At 32.8% G+C, this 16,671-nt stretch overlaps 1 non-coding gene across 1 annotated transcript; it reads left to right on the top strand.

Moving 5' to 3' along the window:
• The first annotated feature begins 14,347 nt into the window (after positions 1–14,347).
• Positions 14,348–14,439, top strand: TRNAI-UAU (transfer RNA isoleucine (anticodon UAU)). Its single transcript is given in 2 exon segments — positions 14,348–14,385; positions 14,404–14,439. It is a non-coding gene; the product is annotated as a tRNA-Ile (tRNA).
• The last annotated feature ends 2,232 nt before the right edge of the window (positions 14,440–16,671 follow it).

Raw genomic sequence — 16,671 nt, 5'->3', positions numbered from 1 at the left:
CGCATGCACCCAGTCACAACAAGTCGTTTAGGTTTCATTTAACGAAAAAATGTAAATTTATTATCATATATATTATAAGACATAATTAACAAAAGATACAGGAAATATGAAACACAGAACTCTGCTTAACCAATGCTTAAAATATTAATGTATATTTATTAAGATGTCTGTTCCACTAATATTATTGCTATTAAGTTTCTATTTTGTTCTCACTTGGTCCATTGAGAGCCTGAATCTACAGGTACAGTAAATGGAAACCGACGTTCTCAAAAGAGGCGACCACACGTCACCTAAACTTGTAGATAATCGCGGGAGCATGTACCTGTTGCGTTGCGCGCTCCTTTCATGGAATATTGTTCTTGTTATAGAGAGCACACGACACAATGCGGGTTTATCTGGACGCATTATGAGGAGCATCTCCGCTTCCAGATCGCGCGATAGTGTTCGTCGTTGAGGAACAAAAGTAGACGCCGAGTCGCGCCAGATCACGAGCGGGTGCGGCGCGGTGCGGGCGGCCCACGTAAGGTGATCTCGAACCAACTTGACCTTTGTGCTCTACAGCCAACCGTTGTCGATTCTCTTTTTCTTGATACTCGCTTGTTACCGGCCTCTCAAGTAGGAACCCTGTTGTCTTTCACCAAAAGAAAGTCGGCTTAGTTATCGACGTAGGCATTGTTCCATATTTCAGTTAATTCAATATAATACTGCTGTCTATCGAACAACGTTTTTATTTAGCATTAAAATGGGTTCCATTGTGCTCAGTTAAACGTCTAACGTTAAGCAGGTGCCTTCAAACGTTCTTTGATCTTTTAGATTACATCGCTATGTGTGCTTGTATATTATAAACTTCAGGATAGCATAATTTATTAAAACACATAATTAATATCAATAATTTACTATGAACATTTATAAGGAATTATAAAGAACATTGTACATTTTTCTAAAGATATAAAATTGAGAACATAACAAAATGTTCTAATGAAAGAACGACAAGCATTTGCCATGCGATCAGGAAATACGCCATAAACTTTAAAAATTGGTGAGTACCGAAATATATTGTAAAATAAATACCATATTAAATTTGTGAGTATCGATACAGACATTTATTTAACATTACAGTAAACTGTAACTCACATATTAAGATGGCCCCGACAAACACGCAATACTACTTGGTGATAGTAACCATTGAACTCCTTAATCCGAAATTGCAACCGATCAAGTCTCAAATCAGAATACTAAACACCTAGTAAATGACCGACTAAACCGGCGCACGATCACTCCATGGAGAGTCCGACACTAGTAAGTTTTATTTCGAAAAACGTTGTTTACGTTAAGTGCCCAAAGCATTTGCCATCTTCATTTTATCCAAGCCTTACTTAGCAAAAAATAATCCAAAGTTATATGAAGAGATGAAGCCTTAAATCTACAGAGATCCAAATGATAATTGATGACACGGGATGATTAAAAGGAAGTGAAAATGTATATAGAAGGTGTAGTTAAAATAATTGATGACACGGGTGATTAAAAGGAAGTGAAAATGTATATAGAAGGTGTAGTTAAAATTATAATGAAAAAATAAGAAAATATTTAACGTGGACAACTGTTTAGTAAAACATCCATTAAATGTAGTATAAGAAAGTTAATCTAAAAATGCCCTGGCCATTACTTAAATAACTGAAAAAAGATATCGAAAAAAAATACTCCACTGCCGTGATAATAAATGACAGTAAAGATAACGTCTCTCTCTTTATAAGTAAAACCTAAACAACCGATGTGTTAAAAATCTGTATGATAAATTATTTTCAAAAAAAAGCCTTACAGTGGACGAATATTGGCGGACATGATGATGGTGGAAATAAAACAAGCAATTATAGAACCATTATTTTAAAGTTTTAAACATTATATAACGCATACATACGTTAATTAATAAATAATATTACTGACTACAATAAAAACGACAATGGAATTCAAAATGTCTAAAACGATTGTGATATAAAAATGAACATGGGACTTAAACAATATAACTTCCCGCCACACCATCTTTTATTTGGTCAACCGTTTCAAACGAGCGATGAAGAGCGGAGATGTGTCATCGAAAATCACTATAGCGAGAGACATGTTTGTTAAATGTAAGACTCTGAGAGGCCGTGAGATCGGAGCAGTCGTTCGTGGACACGCATCCGAATAAAGGCTTATTAACTTCTTTCATATGCTTATGAAGTAAGGCTGTACCATTTAATAGGACATCGTACTTAAGATTCTTATGTATGTATTAACTTATTTAGTGTCTGTATATTTCATACTTTGAAGATAAACCGCATGAACGATTTATTAAATAAAACCTATACCCATAAGTAGCGATATTCATAAAATATAACAATGCTAATAAACTTGTACATATTTATAAAATATAAATAGCTAAATATTTAACGGTTGATCTATGCAACTGTGGTCGTTCAATTTGAAAAGTTTCAATATTCGATTATTGAAGTATAAGGTATACTTCATTCTTATAGCAAAAGCGTAAGCCTTGTTGGTTTGGTAAACGAAAAAGCTCCGTCGATAATCCTACAATAACTACAAGTTTCACATGACAAATAAGATAATGTCACCTCTTAGGGGTCTTTGCGTCTAATCGTTCGATGATGCGCCCTTGGAGGCTTCCCAACATGACCACATAACATTGTAGGGTAGGAGCCCTCAAGCTTAATAGCTGTACGCGAGTTTTGATTACGGATATTTTTTGCGAGTAATAGCCAAAGTCGAGGTAACTCGATGGAATGTCTGCCGAAACGATCTAAGAGCTCGGTATCTCTCAATCCGGTGAACTAACCATGAATGTAGTGACCCGAACTGAGACTCCGCCGTGTGCTTCGCTACCCTAAAAGATGGTTTAGGCCAGGTGGACTCCGCACCCTGTCACCTAGAAACCGCAGTCTGCTAATGCCACTTGGGTAGCAGAGAAAGTAGGTTCATGAAAAGAACAAATTCTATAAAGCAATCTTCGGTGAAAAAAAACAACAGAGAAGGAATAATGTTGGTACCGTTACCATTATCCGCAATCAAAATAATAATTAATTCATTAATCTTTTTTTCATCCTTAATCGGTGAGCTTTTAGTTTTGTTAAATTTAATTAATACATGCCATACCAACAGCAAACCAACTTCAAACTAATCTAATAATTTACCAGAGCAGGTAATAATGGTATCAGACTCATAGCACAGATGACGCTTCTGGCCACCGGCTACCGACACAGGTCGAGACGGACAGATGGATCAATTTCGCTCGTGTCACCTCGTTCATCCTTCCCGTTAACGATTAATAAAGGAGCAAGGGCGGCGGTCAGCTGGCTGACTTTTTATACCTAACGATCTGTCGTCCAGCAGCTTGGATAGTTTAAAGACACCCATATGTTCCTTTCCCAATAGTATATATGTGAAAAATAGAATAAATGTCCACACTATTGTTCGTTGTAATAACTACTGAAAAACAATCATTAACAAAGTACGTGTATTCAAACATTAAATATATTACAGAAGTACATGGTGTTCTTATTTGCAATAATTAAATTTCTTAGCTTCTAAAGGCAGTGAAAAGTTTGCATAAAGCGTTGTTATAACAAATTTCAATAAATTGAATAAATCATTTAATTTAAGGCAGCAGTATATAGCGTAATGCGTAAAGCGTAATTTCTTTGCAACGGTAATAGGAGAGTCGAAAGCTGTGTATGTAAGCACTTTCGATTCATTTGAGTAATATTTGCACTCTGTATCAATTACACAATCTCGTAAATATTTTGTTTTAGATGTGAGTTTTGTACGCTTTACATGCCGACTACATGGAAAAATTATGTGTCAGTAAAAGCTTTTACTAATATAATACTCTATATACAAATGATAGATGGTGGCTTCCTCTCGTCCACTTCTATCTTTATTTCAAAGAGTTTAAAATACCAATAACAGATTTCATAATATGTATCTAATTTCTTTTTATGCATTGTTAATAAAATAACATCAGAGTGGGCAATATTTATGGAGCGTATTTACAAATATTTAATAATTCATTGCTTTTACAATTAAAGACATTATTTAGTTACATTTAACTTTAATGACCTTCTTCCTGTGATCATTGAACAGAATGATGAAAAATATGGTACAAATGCAAATAAAATTGGAATCAAGTGTTAAAAATTCTGCTTTAATTAAAAAAAGTAGTTAATAAAAAAAAAGTGTAAAAAAAATGTTTTGATGTAAATTAAATCAATTTTTAAAAAAATTAACATATTGAATTGCTTTTAAAATAATTTAAAGACTTTTTATTGACATAACGAAAGAACAGAAAATTAAAAATAAGTAATATCATTTCATTGCATTGAAGTGCAGGTCGCGACGGTAAGAACGTATACATGTGTGTACCTGCGTCAGTCGCCAGCGAGCGACGCGCGTGGTATTACACGAATGTGTAATCAGAGAGTTTATTGATCGTGGCCAGATTATAACCACCTCGCATTGTCTGACTTGGCACGTCTTAAATTTTCCTTTTTTGTGCCAATAACTCAAGGAATTCACGAATTAATTTTTTTCTCCGTCTTTATGAATGTTGCCGTTTATCACAGCAGTAAAAGAATTATTCTTCCTTATGTTGCGATTTCGTAGCCGCCTTTTCAATTTTAAATTGTCATGTTTTACGACTATCTCTTACTTTCCACAAATAGAAATTGTAAGTTTTTTTTCCATACTATTATAGTGATCAATACTTAGTACAAATTATTTATTTAGATGAATATTAACAAGACAATATTCATCCCATCAAAATTACCAAATGTGTTAATTTTTATCATTCCACAATTTTAGCGAAACCAAAGAAATGGATACATCTGATTGATATTTTCCAACAGTGAAGTAAAGTTACCAGTTCAAATTTAGTTGAAAGCAATATAAAAAAATAAGAAAAATATACTTTAGTTGCATCGATCGCCCACATATTCACACGCTGCAGATAGACGCAGCTCCCATGACTTTTTTTAACAAATTAATGTAATCGGAGGGTATCAAACATGTGTGCATGCCGCACGTGCCTGCCACGCGGCGGAAGTGCCCCGCCGACACACTCCTGACCTTCGCGAATGTTTGTGTATCTCCCGCTCAATGTACCACATAAATAATCTTGTCACTAATAGTAAAGTATGTATCATACTTCCTGTGAACTGATGCTAACGTATTTATATATTATATTTTGTATCCGTACGAGGTTGTATAGTGCGAGGGTTCGTACAAGTTTAATAATTTTCAACGAACTCTGGTTTTATTTTAAGTATATAATTAGCAACACAACATTCATCTTTCCTTCCGTCTGGTCGACTAATTAATTGTTGCAATGTTAAGATGCAAATAGTTACTACTTCCTACATACAGACTTTGTTTTTTTATTTTTTGGGTATTCAAAATTCTTCAAAATTTCTCCAAATACATACAACTTTTAAATGTAAATTAATTTTGCCAGAATATTTTTAAATCTATTGTTTGTTATTGAACTAAATGACGATCTTCATCGATGGAGAAATCTAATGTATACTCAATTATTGTTCCAAATATTTTAATCGGCTCAAATACGATACAGAATTTAAAACACAGTATAATATATATGATACATATTTGTTATATGTTGCTTCTATGTTCACTTTCACACTCACAATTTTAAAAATGAGAAAAAAAATCCCTCTAGAATACAGCAAAAATATACTTAAATATGTAGATAAAAATTATTCTTCTATAGTTAATGTACAATTTAAAGTTATAATATTATGATAAATTATCATTTGACTAGAAAATAACAGAATGAACAAATAAACTGGATTTAGATCGTACATTTATTTAATTCTTTCTGTACCATACATCAAAAAAATCATTGCCGAATTTCGACATGCTTTGGCCAAGATATTCAAAAGTAAAACGATACTATTGAGGAACTTGCTGTCCAAGACATAACCAATAAAGAGACTTTCAAATGATGCTTTATTTTGCTATGGGCGCAAAACATAAAAAAGCCGTGCGATGACCACTGTGCCCACTACGATAGGGATGTCCAACACTCGGTTCATCGAAAAAACTAAAATGATTTTTGTTGTTCAGTTACCCGCGATAGATTTTGTTAATCTTCCACACATATCATGTATTAGCATAGGCGCTATTGACAAGGCCAACCGAACAGATAACGAAGGCAGGTTGAGCCTTATCTCCGCGAGGATGTCCGCGCCGGGTTGGACGTGCCCTATCGCATCGCGCTTCGTATCTCAGCCATGATCGGCAGACATCAATATTCATCACCGCGTGACACACTCCGCGCCTATCCAATACAACCTTGCAGCTATTGCACTAGATTGCCTACTTCATTCGAATATGTATTTATGTATTCGAAATTTGGGCGAACTGCTCGTTGTATTTCAGTTGTAAAAAATTTAGTTACACATTACCTACGTTAACACTTTCAGTCAATCAATAACACAATATGAAATGACAAGATTATAAGTAATTGATTGAAAATACAATTATTTACAAAAAATCTTTATGAATTCTGTTCATATCGAAGAGGAAAATACGTATCTCGATCATTTTACAATAAACAGCACGTTTAAACAAACGTGCCGGCGTCCATTGTGTTACCTGAGCAAGCGAATTTTGAATCAGCAACGGCCAAACATTGCAAGTTGAGCAGCTTTGCAGATACGTATTGCAAAATTTTGTACATTATGTTTTAAAGGCTGACACGTGACTTCGTATTCATAGTTCTACGACCCCTGAAAACTCTGTTGTTTTCTAAAGAGTAAACAAAATTGATGAATGAGAGCGATCGGTTGCTGTGCGTGCATGCGGAGACGCGTCACGTGTTTATTGCAATGGAGAGCTAATGCTTACACAACACAATGTCATTACATCTTTAGGTCATTGTCGTTGTCAACATCTGCACAGATCAGCCGGGAATATTATACATTTTACTAAATAAAACAAAACGTACAATACGATCAATTGTTGACATACCTTCAACACGGGCAAACCTTCCTTAATAAATACTTTCTTGGTAAATTAAAGTTATAAAATTTAATTCCAGGTACTTCATTTCATTGTAAATGAACAAGGTAGTATTTTACATTTACAAAAAAAATGATATACCAGTAGTATTCTTATTAACATTTTAAAGAACAAAGCCGATTACGCCGTTGCCTCTCTATAGCACTAAACAATTCAGGTTCGAGAATGACGTCAGAATTTCTCCAAAATCTTTCGTTCGCATTCTTAAAAAAATAATGGCATTTTGTACTACGCAATTCGTGGTATTGTACAATGTGGATAAAATCAACGATGCACTAAATCACACATACCCGCCTCTCAATAGAGCATAAAAAGAATGTTTACATTACGTATTTTCGTGAAGGGACAAAGCGAAGCCGACACATTTTATTTTCGTAACAAATTAGACGAGGTTAGTAATCTCATGGTGCAAGTGAGCTCACTTTCACTTTATATGTATCAGTGCAGGGCGCAGGTTGGCTCGGGCTGTGCACATAAATCGGCGATACCGAATTTTAACACCCACCAGTAACCGTGTACATGATGCAACCTCAGGAAGTAGTCTTCAGTACAGTTAGCTCTTAGCATATCTGAATCTTCCCAAAAGCTGCTCTTCAAGCCACTACCCGGTATGGATAAAAATTAAAACACGAAAGCACATATTTGTGTATGTCCTCGCCTTCATACGTCGTTTTGTGCTTTCTTTATGTGCCTCCTTTGTATGAGAAATAAAATAAGATCTTGATGGTAATTTGAATTCTGTTCCCGTCCGGTCTTTATCAGAAAGTTTTACAAGCGAATTGACTTTAATTTACTGTTTAGTTTTAAACATAACTTGGAGTCAGATGTTATAATGTATATTCTCTTTTGTTAAAGTTATTTTTAATGAATATAACAACATCGATTAACACGAGCTGACTTAGGGAAAAAAAGTGGTTTCTTCACATAGTACAAATTTAGATTTTGCGCATCTTTACCTGAAGACGTAATCCCACGATCTCGGCGCCTCAACAGGTGTGCACCTGAGAGTAAACGAGTTTTTTCAGTACTAACATACAATCGAACAACGTGCCCGCTTCTATTGATCAACGATGCTCTGGATCATTCATCGTTGGACAAGGAATGCTTTTATGTTTGTTGATGAAACTCGTCATTGTTTTTTTTTTTCAAGTTTTTTATATTTTATTCGATAAGAAAATACAAGCATGCCTGTTTTATTTTTGTTTATATTTAATGGTAATAATAATTTTTTTGTGAGTACAACTTTAAATCAGAGAAAGAGTAAATAAAGATCTTTTGATATCATTTTAAACTTTCGTTACATCCACAGGCGTATTTCTATTAAAATTTCATTATGTCAAAGATAAACACTATGTATTGTTTCAATATATTACATTCGATAATTGAAATATGAGATGCAAATTATTACATCAAGAAAAAACTATCGTTTGTTATTATTACATCACGATGGTCGTCGACATAATCTAAGTAAGCACACGTGACTATAAGTTCTCTGTACTGTGTATGTCACGTGTTTCACAAACAACTTTTATTTTTCGTAAATATGTCGTACATTATATTATGCTAAAAACAGCTTCAACAATATCAATTTTTACAAAACTGCAAATTAGTACATGGTCGTGTTAACCATTTCTAATTAAATAAAAAGGAAAAACGCATATTGTTTGCCTGCTTTAGCTGCCCAGACTATAAAATTTAAAGGATTTTGTATATTCCGTGGTACTGCTTCGATACGGACGGTCGCCTTTGTTCAATCAGACTTTCCTGGCTAACTTTCAAATTGAAGTCATGACATAATTATATTTACCAAAAACAAGCAAGCATACACGCTAGCACGTGATAATTATAATGGATATTTATATAATTCTTGCATATATATATGCAAGAATTATTATATTCTATTCATAAAGACCCCCTCTCGGCCTTAAAAAAGTTCCGTAATTGTTAAAAATGAACAATGTTTTTATTTTAAAGAAAAAGCTCTTAAACTAAAACATGTCACAATTAAATTATAAGTATATAGTATAGATAAGTAATATAAATGATGCAACAGTAAGTGTTAGTAAAAAAGGTGATCGCAATATAGTATTTTCATATACTTCACGAAATATTGAATCACGCAAGAAACTTTGTTGCGGTAACCTTGAGAGTTTTGGATGAGATATGTGATCGTCTATTTATTCTTACTTATTTACATTTACCAATGTATCTGTGTTATATCTTAAACAAACAATTCAACAAGTCGCACTATTAGCTTTATACCATTTTATCAATGAATTTGTTTTTGATTTACACTATCCATAAAGATAAACCAACCTTGATCTGAAATGTCTAGATATTATGTGAGCAAATAAGATTCGTTGCGGTTAACGTTTCACTTTTTTTTTATTCCGGGACTTGAAATATTTTGAGAATAGCTCCAATCCACATTCCCACGTCTTTAATAAAACGACCAGGTACTTGAGTAATAAGCCGCATTGAACAAGAAACTTTGTACCTGCATTTTTTCATATGTATTCAAATGATGCAGCGTATCATTCTCACTATATAAAAACTGCTTAGAAGTGACATGTAATTATATACACTAATTTTCAGTTATATTAATTTCGTAGAAGAAACTTTGGCAGCGCTTTATTGACAGGCAGGTCATCTTGAAAGCACCCCGAAAAAAGTAACGATTTTAAATCGAAGTATCTACGATAGAAACATGGCATTTTATAAATACGATCAAAATTGTGTTATAATAGCTCGGCTGATTCCTAATATGGTGAAATTATAGTATAGTAGTGTGTAATTGTAGTAGTGTAGTATAGTAGCATTCCAAGCCGAGGAGCTTCGCAACTTTAAAAAAGGTCTTAGGCTAAACGCCCTCTGCGCTCTGATGCCTCGCGAATGTCGCTTGGGCACCAGTAAAACCACAAATAAAAAAAATTACTAAAAAGATAGAACTCGGTTAGAAGAATGCATAAAATTATTGAAAATTATTTATAAAATTTCATTTGCTAGTATCCTCTAATTAACTTCTTCGTTCATCTACTGCGTTTTGATAAGAAAAATCGACGATGAAGAAGAGTATTTTGTTTTTTTTTTTCTTTTGTGTTTTGTCGTTTATATAAATACTTTTAACTAGAATATAGCTTGTAGGTTGATTTATGCATTTTCGGTGAGGTTCACTTGGCTCGGCGGCCGCGTGCCTGGCCGTTATCGACGCCCGATCGCATCGTGTTAATTACTTTCATTAGGGGCAATTGTCTTGTTCGATCACGCTGATCAGTCAGTTTGCTGCCAATCGCTATTTCCAATACTACGTGCCGACATTTTCAACTGCGATTAATGTTGTTACATTGTCTTTTAGAATATTTCAAATATTTTGTTTAATTTTTTGGATAAATATAATTTAAATGAAATCGTAAAGGAAAATGTAAAAAAATATTGATCGTTATTCACAGTAGCGCCTTAAGGAACTTCGGTTCGAAACTTACATTAGATATTGCAGCAGATTTATTAAGAATTATGTTTACAAAAACATGAAAACATTTACATTACATTTACATTTACAACTTAAAATCTAGTTTAGTAAGACACATAGTTTTGTTCAGTTGACTGGCCTACACGCAGTTAGTCTTCTAGGATCGAAGTTATTTATTAATATCATGCTCACTAACACTTTTATTTTATTTTTTGTATTACTTATATTACTAATACAAAAATAGTTTTGTTATTAATTTCATTATAATTTATTACGTCTAATCATTATGTTTAATTAATTATATTTAATCAAAATTAATCATTTGTTAAACTTTTAATTAGACACATGATCCACAGACAATTAAATATAATTAATTTTATTACATAGGATAGCTAATTTAATCTTAGGAACTTGGAAATTAATACTATAGATTTTATTAACGACAGTTAATTTGTGATAGGAAACGTAGTAATTAAATTGCGCGGTTAAAATGGGGCAGAGGCGAGGAGTGGCGCCGCCAGTGGCGCAGGTAGATAGCAGGGCGAACCATAAAGTATATACCCGAAGCACTCATTAACATATCCTTTTGCTACGCACTAATCGTATAGCCGCGAGCCGAGTCGCACGTGCGCTCCCGCGTAAACCTCACCCGCCCACGACCACCCTATTTAATTATAAGGCTAAAGTTCAAAACAAACAAAATGTTTATTAAAATTTTAGTTATGAAACTGATATTCGTAATAAAATAAAAAAAGACCTTCTTGTATTTCGTTAAACTTAGATTTAGATTAAAATTTATTGTAATCACGAGTCAATCAATGAGTATAAGTATATTAGAGGTCCATGATTTAATTCCAGCGTGTCTACTTGCCAAATATCTAATAAAAGCATGGAGGTCGTAAGAGAATTGTTTCGGCGAAAAGTTTTACTAAATAGGCACATTGAATGCCCGCCATGAAGTCCAGATTTGTCACCTTGTGATTTTTTATAGGGACATCTCAAGAGCATATTTTTCAGTAACTTTCCGAAAATACTTATTGAATGTAAAACGTTAGTTTAGAAATGGCGGCAGTTCCAATAGCTTATATAAGCAGGCATGTTTTTGAAAAACTTCAGCACGCTATAAAACAATGTTTCTTTCTCAACTTTGCAACACAGTTTTAAAAAAATGAATTACATTCCTTCCTTTATTTGATAAAAAAAAAAACAAATTTGTCTAAGTGTAACGCATATTTACACATATTATTCTCAAAAGTAAATTTTATTATGACTAACTTCATACTAGACAATGTCGTATTTTATAATACTTAGTCTGGCCATAAACTGAAATAATAAAAAATAAACAAAATATCATTTTTAAATTTGAAATTTAGAGTTTTTATATGATTATGGTGTTTTCATATTTTCGCACAAATGGCAATTATAAAATATTTTGTGGTATTAATAATGAAGTGGAGTAATAAAATAAACATGATTGCTTCGATTGCATTCCATGAAGTAAGTACGATATCAAATATAATTTTTAAAACCCACGTACGCTTGGTATTACTCAAATGTTTTTGTACCGTGTTATTAACAGGTATAATGAAACCTCCTTTGTTGCCTTCTACAAAGTATTCGTACGAAAAAGGCGATCAGGGAGCAGTAAGGGAAAGATTTTTTCTCGGAAGATGAAGATAGCACCTAGAACCACGTCGTGTATTTAATGACTTAGGAATTGCAGCCTATAAGAGATGCCCTGATAATTTCTTAACACATAATTTAGAAAAGAATAAGTGGTAATGGTAAACTCGAAACAACCACTTAAGCGGTATACAAACAAATACGAGTAAATGGTAAACAAACAAATATAGAACTAAAAACTGAAGACGAGTAGCCGCAAGCGGAGGCGGACTATATCTATAGACTTTGACGAGTTTTGTACTGCCAACAGAAAAAAAATTCGAACTACGAGCACATCCACGTCAACAAACTAAATCATACCCTAAAATGAAGTTTGCTTTATCAAACTTTGCTTTGTAATGAAACATTCAATTCTCTTAAAAGATTACAACTTTTCTCTACAATGAATAGGGTAAGCTAACCCTAATCCAAATTGTACAAATTTTTGTTAACTCTGGTCCCGGAATCAATGAAAAAATTACGATTCGTGCTCACCAGAGAATGCTTTAAACGTGCAATTTGTGCAATTAACAGATATGTTAGAAGAATTTATCGACCCTAAGCCAGGCGTTTGCACACAACACCATAAAGTTATTGAAAAATTGCAATCACTCGATGAATCAATTGCATCATACGAGGCGGAACTTAAACACTTGTGATCTGACTGCGAGTTCAGATGTCAGCAAGGTTAAAAGTCTACATTGAAAAGCTCCTTATCCTTACAATTTGTCAGATGCCTGAAAGGCATTAGAGACTTTAGAACCAAGATTCTACAAGATGGAATAGTAATAATAAAGGTACTATTTTCAAAAGTGTAATAAACACATCCATGAAAATACTACCACTTCTTCTGATAATAAAAGATTCTCAGACAAAGTATATAACGTCCCATGTACAAGAAACAACCAACATCAATAGCAACCCATAGGAAAGAACGCCCATCACTATTATAGATGAACATAGAGCTAACATGTGTGATGTCACTAACGAAACATGCAGGAAATGCCGAAAAACTGGCAATTTAACCCCTGTGTATCTCCGACGTAACATTGTTAGCCATCAAGTTGAAGATGCTCGCAACGCTATTCCATCTGAAAACTTGACTCAAGGGGGAAATTTATAACAGATAGTTGATTAGAGTTTCTGTAGATAATAATCTCGTAAGAATGGAGTTGAATAGTTTAAAGCATTAAAGATTAAAAAAAGTATTCAAAACTGATAAAAAAATCTAAAAATATCAGAGGGATATTCCGATTGTACCATTATTATTTATATTTTTTTCATAATTAATAAATAAAGAATAATGAAAAAAATAAACACAAAAGATTACACACTATTTTAATTTAATTAAAGTTTATTGTAAGCAAGAATTTTTTTACAAATAATTTCATCAAAACAACTTGTAAATAAACTTACTGTCCGTCTCCGTTTTTTCTGAGTTTTATTTCATAAAACCCGTTCTAAGCAATTCTTAACATACCCTAAAAAATATTCTGTCCCTTTTATACTGGAAAGAGCTATCGTTTGAAGACAGGCATTTTTTTACTACTCGGTGAAAAAATATTCCTATCAAATTTCAAGTCTCTAGTACATCGTACTGAATAAACGCTATATGATTTTAATAAAGTATCTGTATTTGACCCGACCAATGAATTTTTACTTAACCGTAACTTGAAGGTGACATTTTGTTATCAAAATTTTAAAGTGTGTGTGTGTGTGTGTGATGTGCCAAAATTAATTTTTTACGACATTTAACTTAAAAAAATAAGTATTATTAGAAATATTTCTTTCTTTTTCAAACAGATACATTTCATAATTTTGTATCTATGTATAGAAATAAATGTACGTAATACACTGATAACTATGTATACCTAGATAACAAATACAAGAATTACACATGATTATAAAAAATAAAAATCACTGTACCGTTTTTCATTAACACTAGATTAGACACTATTATGAATTACCTATTTCGAAAATCATGTAATAAACTTAATCCAAAATTTTAATAAGAAATCGAAAAGATGTGTGTGTCTTCTTAATCTTATTTCGATTTTTGTGATATGTATAGGAAAGCAGATGAATATCTTTTAGCAATTATTATAAAATTTCAACCTATTTTCTATCGCTCCAGTGGCGCAATTGGTTAGCGCACGGTACTTATAAGACAGTGTTCGTGAGCAATGCCGGGGTTGTGAGTTCGAGCCTCACCTGGAGCATAACTTTTTGTTAATTTTTCTGGATACTTAGAGAACTTGCTATTTCGCTATGAATTTAATATTAACGTCGTGTTATATTAAATTAATAGCAACAAAAATTTTGACTTTTAAAATGGATATAGATACCCATAAAATTAAACATAAACCGTTAAAACTGTGACCTTAAAAAAGAAACAGAAATGCACCGTCCGCCTAAACTTTAGACGTACACGTGTATGTTCTGTGTAACTATGTATGTTCAATTAGCGATAATCTATCTATTATTTGCATTCCGATTCGTATTCTGAAATCTCAATATTTAAAATGTATTCAATTTATTTCATTGCATTGACAAAAATTAAGTGATGAATCGCTTTACTTTTTTTATTGCAACATGATATTGAAAGTTTATTTTTAGCTTATGACCTTTTCGTATGTTATATAAATTGAACCTCTGTTTGACGCTCTCTGTTTTTCTTTTAGATCATTAAAATTCCGTTTAAGATTTGTAGACAAAATCTTGTATTGAATTTATTTACTTCACGATATACACTTGTACATTCTAAAGTAAATACCTAAAACTGTAGTTATTGACAGTCTACAACTTTTCTGCAAAGCACAAGGCATCGCCGAATCATCGGATAATGAGAAAAGTGACCGATAGTAAGTAATGCAACCAGTTGTCTACAACTCTTTTACGTGTTAAGGCTCGATTTGATCATTTCTGATATATGTGATTATAATACAAACATTAATTAATTCTTTAATATACACACTAACAGTGTACTACTCTCTTGAAATTTCTCGTAATGTTCGTGAACTTAGGGATTAACGTATCCAATTATTAGGATTTTTACCTAGAATACAACTATCAATATTTAATGCAAAAAAACAGGGCTTCAAAGTAACTTCCATTGGGACACGAAAAATAATGGCAAAATTTTAGTAGCATTCTCCAAACAGTATATTGGTGAAAATTGTTTCTGTGGCTTAATCACGTTAAATTTTTTTTGGAATTTTTTTACTAATTTTTTTTTTTTGCTTGGATAGATTAGAAACGACCCGACCCGACATGCCGACCTGTGGTCGTGAGGAATTTAAATCGGTGACCGTGCGAGAACTATTGCTTACAGAATCACAATGCCGCATTTTTTCAAATTAACCTTTACAGGAAATTAATCAGCTATACTTTGCTAGAAGGCATATGTATAGTTTATATTTGTAGTTACATAATTCCTAAAATGCTATTGGCTTATTCTCAATAACAAATCATATAGAGTGTTTTGTTATTACCAAAATTCATTTTACTTTTGTGGGTTTATATTAAAAGACGTATAAGTATTTTGAAGAATGCCAACTTGAAATATCTTCGTTTAGCTGGTTTGTTCGTTTTCAAATTTATGATACTCCGTATTCAAGTATAAAAATATTACAAACAGAGAAACAAACAGAATACAGATAGAAAGGCAATAAAGATAAGAACTTGAGCTCTGTATCAGCACATCTGCTATGTTATTGACCATCCGTAAAATAGCATAGTCGCTGTACGATAATATTTAACAGATCTACTCAGATATATCGATGAAATGAGCAACATAATTGTGACAAATGACGCCGATAACGATTGTTAATGATAGCAATATGCAAGTACAAGCTTCTGGTAATGAAATATTTATACAATAGCTAATAAATACACAAGTCTGTAACATACAGAAGTTCATTGAGAAATCAAAGAAGTTATCTCAAAACAATAGTACACGGTTACGTAGTCAACTATTGCGTTGATAAGGCGAACAACTGCGTTCAGCATTGAATCGATATCAACCATCGTAGATCACAATTCGAACTGCTTTCGTCACTACAGTGGTCCGACGTCTCGATAGAGTACATATTTATGTTGACACTGAGCCTACAGCCGGACCACAGTTTACATGCAGTTAAGTTCCGATTTGAGATGACTCATTATTACAAAAGGACCTGATGACGTGTAATTCAAACTTAATGACAAACATGATAACATGACAATAAACATTTTAGTATTCTCCTTATACTTTTTGAATTATTTGGATTCACAACGCTGATTTACTATAAACAAATACTTAAGAGTTACGTCACAACATATTTTCACAATTATTGCCTACTCTCAAGGTGAATACAAACTTGCTTATTAGTATTGATTGCTTATTTTTTCCTTAACAGTACTTGTAGTTAATTTCTATAAATCGCAATGAGATTTGAAAATACTATTTTTTG

Source organism: Battus philenor, unplaced genomic scaffold, assembly GCF_028537555.1.
Source record: "Battus philenor isolate CCGP_79_NKW_IND1 unplaced genomic scaffold, ilBatPhil1.0.hap1 SCAF_2, whole genome shotgun sequence".
Taxonomy (NCBI): Eukaryota; Metazoa; Arthropoda; class Insecta; order Lepidoptera; family Papilionidae; genus Battus; species Battus philenor.
Note: the sequence above shows the minus strand (reverse complement) of the source record. Positions and strands in the feature narration are given on the sequence as shown.